Below are 8,876 nucleotides of genomic sequence, written 5' to 3'. Positions count from 1 at the left end.
ACTTAGAACGACGGTAGTAAATAAGATGATCCCTTACAACAATTTCAAGAAGTGTTCTCCCCTAACTGTGCACCGTTGCTACAGTTCGTCGTTTCGAAGCACACCGTGATGATCGGGTGCGATAGATCCTTACGTTCACATACAACGGGTGTAAGATAGTTTTACACATGCAAAACACTTAGGGTTAACTTGACGAGCCTAGCATGTACAGACATGGCCTCGGAACACAGAAGACCGAAAGGTCGAGCATGAGTCGTATAGAAGATACGATCAACATGAAGATGTTCACCGACGTTGACTAGTCCGTCTCACGTGATGATCGGACACGGTCTAGTTAACTCAGATCATGTAATACTTAGATGACTAGAGGGATGTCTAATCTGAGTGGGAGTTCATTAATAATTTGATTAGATGATCTTAATTATCATGAAATTAGTCTAAAATCTTTACAATATGTCTTGTAGATCAAATGGCCAACGTTGTATTCAATTTCAACGCGTTCCTAGAGAAAACCAAGCTGAAAGACGATGGCAGCAACTATACGGACTGGGTCCGGAACCTGAGGATCATCCTCATAGCTGCCAAGAAAGATTATGTCCTAAAAGCACCGCTAGGTGATCCACCCGTCCCACAGAACCAAGACGCTATGAACGCTTGGCAGACACGTACTGATGACTACTCCCTCGTTCAGTGCGGCATGCTTTACAGCTTAGAGCCGGGGCTCCAAAAGAGTTTTGAGAGACATGGAGCATATGAGATGTTCGAAGAGCTGAAAATGGTTTTTCAAGCTCATGCCCGGATCGAGAGATATGAAGTCTCCGATAAGTTCTTCAGCTGTAAGATGGAGGAAAATAGTTCTGTCAGTGAGCACATACTCACTATGTCTGGGTTACATAACCACTTGACTCAGCTGGGAGTTAATCTCCCAGATGACGCGGTCATTGACAGAATCCTCCAGTCGCTTCCACCAAGCTACAAGAGCTTTGTGATGAACTTCAATATGCAGGGGATGGTGAAGACCATTCCTGAAGTATTTGCTATGCTGAAATCAGCAGAGGTAGAAGTCAAGAAGGAACATCAAGTGTTGATGATGAATAAAACCACTAAGTTCAAGAAGGGCAAGGGTAAAAAAGAACTTCAAGAAGGACGGCAAGGAAGTTGCTGCGCCCGGCAAGCAAGCTGTTGGGAAGAAGTCAAAGAATGGACCCAAGCCTGAGACAGAGTGCTTTTATTGCAAAGGGAAGGGTCACTGGAAGCGGAACTGCCCCAAATACTTAGCGGACAAGAAGGCCGACAACACCAAAGGTATATTTGATATACATGTAATTGATGTGTACCTTACCAGTGCTCGTAGTAACTCCTGGGTATTTGATACCGGTGCCATTGCTCATATTTGTAACTCACAGCAGGAGCTGCGGAATAAACGGAGACTGGCGAAGGACGAGGTGGCGATGCGCATCGGGAATGGTTCCAAGGTTGATGTGATCGCCGTCGGCACGCTACCTCTACATTTACCTACGGGATTAGTTATAAACCTCAATAATTGTTATTTAGTGCCATGTTTGAGCATGAACATTGTATCATGATCTCGTTTAATACGAGATGGCTACTCATTTAAATCCGAGAATAATGGTTGTTCTGTTTATATGAGAGATATGTATTATGGTCATGCTCCGATAGTCAATGGTTTATTCTTAATGAATCTCGAGCGTATTACTACACATATTCATAGTGTGAGTACCAAAAGATGTAAGGTTGATAATGATAGTCCCACATACTTGTGGCACTGCCGCCTTGGTCACATAGGTGTCAAACGCATGAAGAAGCTCCATGCAAATGGACTTTTAGAGTCTCTTGATTATGAATCGTTTGACACGTGCGAACCATGCCTCATGGGAAAAATGACCAAGACTCCGTTCTCAGGAACAATGGAGCGAGCAACCAACTTATTGGAAATCATACATACTGATGTGTGCGGTCCAATGAGTGTTGAGGCTCGCGGTGGCTATCGTTATGTTCTCACGCTCACTGATGATTTAAGTAGATATGGGTATATCTACTTAATGAAACACAAGTTTGAAACCTTTGAAAAGTTCAAGGAATTTCAGAGTGAGGTTGAGAATCAACGTGACAGGAAAATCAAGTTTCTACGATCAGATCGTGGAGGAGAATACTTGAGTCACGAATTTGGTACACACTTAAGAAAATGTGGAATAGTTTCACAACTCACGCCGCCTGGAACACCTCAGCGTAACGGTGTGTCTGAACGTCGTAATCGCACTCTATTGGATATGGTGCGGTCTATGATGTCTCTTACTGATTTACCGCTATCTTTTTGGGGCTATGCTTTAGAGACTGCCGCATTCACTTTAAATAGGGCTCCGTCGAAATCCGTTGAGACGACACCGTATGAATTATGGTTTGGGAAGATACCTAAGCTATCGTTTTTAAAAGTTTGGGGATGCGATGCTTATGTCAAGAAACTTCAACCTGAGAAGCTCGAACCCAAGTCGGAAAAATGCGTCTTCATAGGATACCCTAAAGAAACTATTGGGTATACCTTCTACCTAAGATCCGAAGGCAAGATCTTTATTGCCAGGAATGGATCCTTTCTAGAGAAAGAGTTTCTCTCGAAAGAAGTAAGTGGGAGGAAAGTAGAACTTGATGAAGTATTGCCTCTTGAACCGGAAAATGGCACAACTCAAGAAAATGTTCCTGAGGTGCCAGCACCGACTAGAGAGGAGGTTAATGATGATGATCAAGATACTTCTGATCAAGCTCCTACTGAAATTCGAAGGTCCACAAGGACACGTTCCGCACCAGAGTGGTACGGCAACCCTGTCTTGGAAATCATGTTGTTAGACAACAGTGAACCTTCGAACTATGAAGAAGCGATGGCGGGCCCGGATTCCGACAAATGGCTAGAAGCCATGAAATCCGAGATAGGATCCATGTATGAAAACAAAGTATGGACTTTGACTGACTTGCCCGTTGAACGGCGAGCCATAGAAAATAAATGGATCTTTAAGAAGAAGACAGACGCGGATGGTAATGTGACCATCTATAAAGCTAGGCTTGTCGCTAAGGGTTATCGACAAGTTCAAGGGGTTGACTACGATGAGACTTTCTCACCGGTAGCAAAGCTGAAGTCCGTCTGAATCATGTTAGCAATTGCCGCATTTTATGATTATGAAATTTCGCAAATGGACGTCAAAATGGCATTCCTTAATGGTTTCCTTAAGGAAGAATTGTATATGATGCAGCCGGAAGGTTTTGTCGATCCTAAGAATGCTGACAAGGTGTGCAAGCTCCAACGCTCGATTTATGGGCTGGTGCAAGCATCTCGGAGTTGGAACATTCGCTTTGATGAGATGATCAAAGCGTTTGGGTTTACGCAGACTTATGGAGAAGCCTGCGTTTACAAGAAAGTGAGTGGGAGCTCTGTAGCATTTCTCATACTATATGTAGATGACATACTTTTGATGGGAAATGATATAGAACTCTTGGACAGCATCAAGGCTTACTTGAATAAGAGTTTTTCAATGAAGGACCTTGGAGAAGCTGCTTATATATTAGGCATCAAGATCTATAGAGATAGATCAAGACGCCTCATAGGTCTTTCACAAAGCACATACCTTGATAAGATATTGAAGAAGTTCAATATGGATCAGTCTAAGAAGGGGTTTTTGCCTGTGTTGCAAGGTATGAAATTGAGCTCAGCTCAATGTCCGACCACGGCAGAAGATATAGAAGAGACGAGCGTCATCCCCTATGCCTCAGCCATAGGTTCTATTATGTATGCCATGCTGTGTACCAGACCTGATGTAAACCTTGCCGTAAGTTTGGTAGGAAGGTACCAAAGTAATCCCGGCAAGGAACACTAGACAGCGGTCAAGAATATCCTGAAGTACCTGAAAAGGACTAAGGAAATGTTTCGCGTTTATGGAGGTGACGAAGAGCTCGTCGTAAAGGGTTACGTCGATGCTAGCTTCGACACAGATCTGGATGACTCTAAGTCACAAACCGGATACGTGTATTTGTTGAATGGTGGAGCAGTGAGCTGGTGCAGCTGCAAGCAGAGCGTCGTGGCGGGATCTACATGTGAAGCGGAGTACATGGCAGCCTCGGAGGCAGCACATGAAGCAATATGGGTGAAGGAGTTCATCACCGACCTAGGAGTCATACCCAATGCGTCGGGGCCAATCAAACTCTTTTGTGACAACACTGGGCTATTGCACTTGCCAAGGAGCCCAGGTTTCACAAGAAGACAGGGCACATCAAGCGTCGCTTCAACTCCATTCGTGAAAATGTTCAAGATGGAGACATAGAGATTTGTAAAGTACATACGGACCTGAATATAGTAGATCCGTTGACTAAACCTCTCCCTAGGGCAAAACATGATCAACACCAGAATTCCATGGGTGTTCGATTCATCACAGTGTAACTAGATTATTGACTCTAGTGCAAGTGGGAGACTGTTGGAAATATGCCCTAGAGGCAATAATAAAAGTATTATTATTATATATCTTTGTTCATGATAATTGTCTTTATCATGCTATAACTGTATTATCCGGAAATCGTAATACACGTGTGAATACATAGACCATAATATGTCCCTAGTAAGCCTCTAGTTGACTAGCTCGTTGATCAACAGATAGTCATGGTTTCCTGGCTATGGACATTGGATGTCATTGATAACGGGATCACATCATTAGGAGAATGATGTGATGGACAAGACCTAATCCTAAGCATAGCACAAGATCGTGTAGTTCGTTTGCTAGAGCTTTTCCAATGTCAAGTATCTTTTCCTTTGACCATGAGATCGTGTAACTCCCGGATACCGTAGGAGTGCTTTTGGTGTACCAAACGTCACAACGTAACTGGGTGTCTATAAAGGTGCACTACAGGTATTTCCGAAAGTGTCTGTTGGGTTGACACGGATCGAGACTGGGATTTGTCACTCCATATAACGGAGAGGTATCACTGGGCCCACTCGGTAATGCATCATCATTATGAGCTGAAGGTGACCAAGTGGTTGATCACGGGATCATGCATTACGGTACGAGTAAAGTGACTTGCTGGTAACGAGACTGAACAAGATATTGGGATACCGACGATCGAGTCTCGGGCAAGTAACATACCGATTGACAAAGGGAATTGTATACGGGGTTGTTTAATCCTCGACATCGTGGTTCATCTGATGTGATCATCGTGGAGCATGTGGGAGCCAACATGGGTATCCAGATCCCGCTGTTGGTTATTGACCGGAGAGTCGTCTCGGTCATGTCTACATATCTCCCGAACCCGTAGGGTCTACACACTTAAGGTTCGGTGACGCTAGGGTTGTGAAGATATGTGTATGAGTAACCCGAATGTTGTTCGGAGTCCCGGATGAAATCTCGGACGTCACGAGGAGTTCCGGAATGGTCCGGAGGTAAAGAATTATATATAGGAAGTGCTGTTTCGGCCATCGGGACAAGTTTCGGGGTTATCGGTATTGTATCGGGACCACCGGAGGGGTCCCGGGGGCCCACCGGGTGGGGCCACCTGTCCCGGGGGGCCACATGGGCTGTAGGGGTTGCGCCTTGGCCTAGATGGGCCAAGGGCACCATCCCCAAAAGCCCATGCGCCTAGGGTTCCACTTAAGGGAAGAGTCCCAATGGTGGAAGGCACCTCTAGGTGCCTTGCGGGGGAGGGAAACCTCCCCTTGGCTGCCGCACCTAGGAGATTGGATCTCCTAGGCTGGCGCACCCCCCCTTGGCCCTCCTATATATAGTTGAGGAGAGGGAGGACTTCATACCTCAGCCTTTGGTGCTTCCCTCTCCCCTGTTACATCTCTCCCTCGTAGTACACGGCGAAGCCCTGCTACTGTGACGCCCTGCATCCACCACCACGCCGTCGTGCTGCTGGATCTTCATCAACCTCTCTTCCCCCCTTGCTGGATCAAGAAAGGAGGAGACGTCATCCGTTTCGTACGTGTGTTGAACGCGGAGGTGCCGTCCGTTCGGCGCTTGGTCATCGGTGATTTGGATCACGTCGTGTTCGACTATATCAACCCCGTTCTTTGAACGCTTCCGCTCGCGATCTACAAAGGTATGTAGATGCATCTAATCACTGTTGCTAGATGAACTCCTAGATGGATCTTGGTGAAACCGTAGGAAAATTTTTGTTTTCTGCAACGTTCCCCAACACTAAAAACTACTTAGTACTTATAACGCGCCATTGAAAATCGGAACTCTTAACCCCGCTAAAAAAATGATATTTTAAACGTGGCTACTTGATCTGTGGCAACCGGCGAGCCACCGCCTCCAAGTCGTTCACCTGTGGTCCCGACCATCAACTCCTACAGATCAAATTATCACGCGAGCTGACTATTCCTACAAAGGTGCGCTCCACCACGTACCCGGTACCCGCGAATGCAGCAATCGTGCACCTAGGGTTTTAGGTTTATTTGTTAACGTTGCCTTTACGTAACACTCATGTGTGCGAGACAGCGAGAGACCGACTACGTGCGTGCGCCTCTTCTCTTCGTATATGTACTCCACCGTTTGTTTGGTGTCCACAAAATTATAATAACTACTAGCAATGTGCCAATGTGTTGCCACACGATCTGAGTAGATTAATACATATTCATCGATTCGATAGAAAAAAGTCTAGTTTTGAAATACGTATATCACTAAAAAATGTTATGTTTCACTCAAAATATTTTCCTTTGGCGGTTTTGATGAGATAAGGGAGGAATGTTGTTGGTTTCAAGGTTCGAGAAGTGGTATATGTCTTATTTCTACTCTTACTAGCAAGATGCCCGTGTGTTGCACGGAACATCAAGATCTTGTGGGAGAAAATGATGAACGAGGGAAGGCCTTATCTACAAATGTGGAGAGGAGTGCGGGTAAATTGCCATAGTTTCATTCCTATCAATCAGATATAAATCAGACGGCGTATATTGCAGGATGGCAGGCCCACCATTATCACCAACTCTGTTTTTTATCCCTACTCTTACAAAAAGTATAGTCGGTGATGATCGTGTGCCTGCCATCCTGCAATACAGGCCGTCCAATCTATATCCGACGGATAGGAAGGAAACTATGGCAATTTTGCAAAAAGATACCCACACCCCTCTCCACACTTGCAAATAAGGCCTTCCCTTGTTCATCCTTTTCTCCCACAAGATAAACTACTCACACGAATGCATCTTCATGTTCCGTGCAACGCATGTGCATCTTGCTAGTTGTTGCAAAAAGCCCATGTGTGTGTATGAGAGAGAGAGGGAGAGAGGAGGAGGACGGAGTGCATGTGTGACAAAGACACAAAGAGTGTGTGTGTGCGAGAGGTATCAGCTTAAAATGAGGCGATAGTGTGTGTGTGCACGATCGAGAGGGCGTGTCTCAAGAAGGGAAGAAAAATCTACATAGATACAAGGAGCGGGAGAGAGACATGTATGCGATTGTGGAAGAACGAGTGTGCGGGTGTATAAACTTATCTAGAGGCTAGTCGATAAATGTTTGTGAGAGAAATACGAGACGGGGGATGCGAAAGTGAGAGTTTTGTGTGTGTGAGAGAGAGACGGTAGTCGGGAAGGGGAGTGGAAGTAGGAGTTGTGTGTGTGTGTGAGAGAGACGGTAGTCGGGAAGGGGAGTGGAAGTAGGAGTTGTGTGTGTGTGAGAGAGAGAGGGGAGTTTGTCTGATCGGTAAACAAATGAATAATGTCAGTCTGGGATGGAGACGAAAAGGAGACCGCAACAAATGTTGTGTCTACAGCAGAGAGAGAGAGAGTAATTTTAGTGGTATGATTCATATCTAGAGACATATAGGGTGTGTGAGAGAATCCCATAGAGAGAAAGACAAAGTGAAAGACGAGTGGAGACTGTGTGTGTGGCGGTGAAAAAGAAAGCTTAGGTACCTAGTGATACGAGATAACGGTAGAGACGTGAGAGATAATGGAAACCATGTAATGTATAATGATAGGGAGAGTGTGACACTTCTCAAGGGAGACATCGAGAGACCATGTTTGCGAGGATAGGGGAAACATGAAGTGGGCGTGCGGGTGAGTTGGAGAAAAGAGAGTGATAGCTACATGAAGGAGCATGCATGCGAGAGAGATGGGCATGAAAGGAGTGAACATAAAAGGGATTCAAATATTTGAATTCGAGATGATGATACATGTAATCCATACTCAAACCAAAATTGATCTATCAAACATGCATACTCATATGAATTCACGCGCATCTATGTTATTTAATATGTAGATATTACGGATCCATACATTTTAGTAGAACATAATTTGGTTTAATTTTTTGAATTCAACCTTATGATTTTCAGATCATTGTATTTGTAAATCATATTAGACATATAAAGGAGCAGAATTCTTTGTTGTGCTTTTGAAAGTATATATTAAAAAAATGATGTATATAGAATTTTATTCCAATCGAAAATGGATCCCGGCCGAGAAAATAGAATACAAACAGGATCCGAATTGAGTTGGCACGGTAAACGTGCACTCTGCAAAATTTGAACGAAGTGGGGAAAGTCGTAGTAACCGCCTGAAACCAAAATCTGCGAGATGGAAATTACTACTGCCTATCACTGCCATGCAAAGCCTATCTACTCGATATCTATAGGTTTCGATAGGGGTAGGTTTGTAATTTCACTCGAACGTGACATAACCGCCTCTCACCCGGATTCATACACGGTGGGCGCCAAAACACAGTGTGTCCTCGGCCGAAATCGACTCCCTCCCCGATTCATACATGGTGGGCGCCAAAAACAAACTCTTGTCGGCAAATATTCGGTGTATGCAAGATTACCGTCCTATCCCCAACCGACTAATATTGCTGTGATGTAGGAAATTTGAAATGGGGGCTAAGTTTGTAAAT

Source organism: Triticum urartu, chromosome 5 (genome assembly GCF_003073215.2).
Source record: "Triticum urartu cultivar G1812 chromosome 5, Tu2.1, whole genome shotgun sequence".
NCBI lineage: Eukaryota > Viridiplantae > Streptophyta > Magnoliopsida > Poales > Poaceae > Triticum > Triticum urartu.
This window is presented reverse-complemented; position numbering follows the sequence as displayed.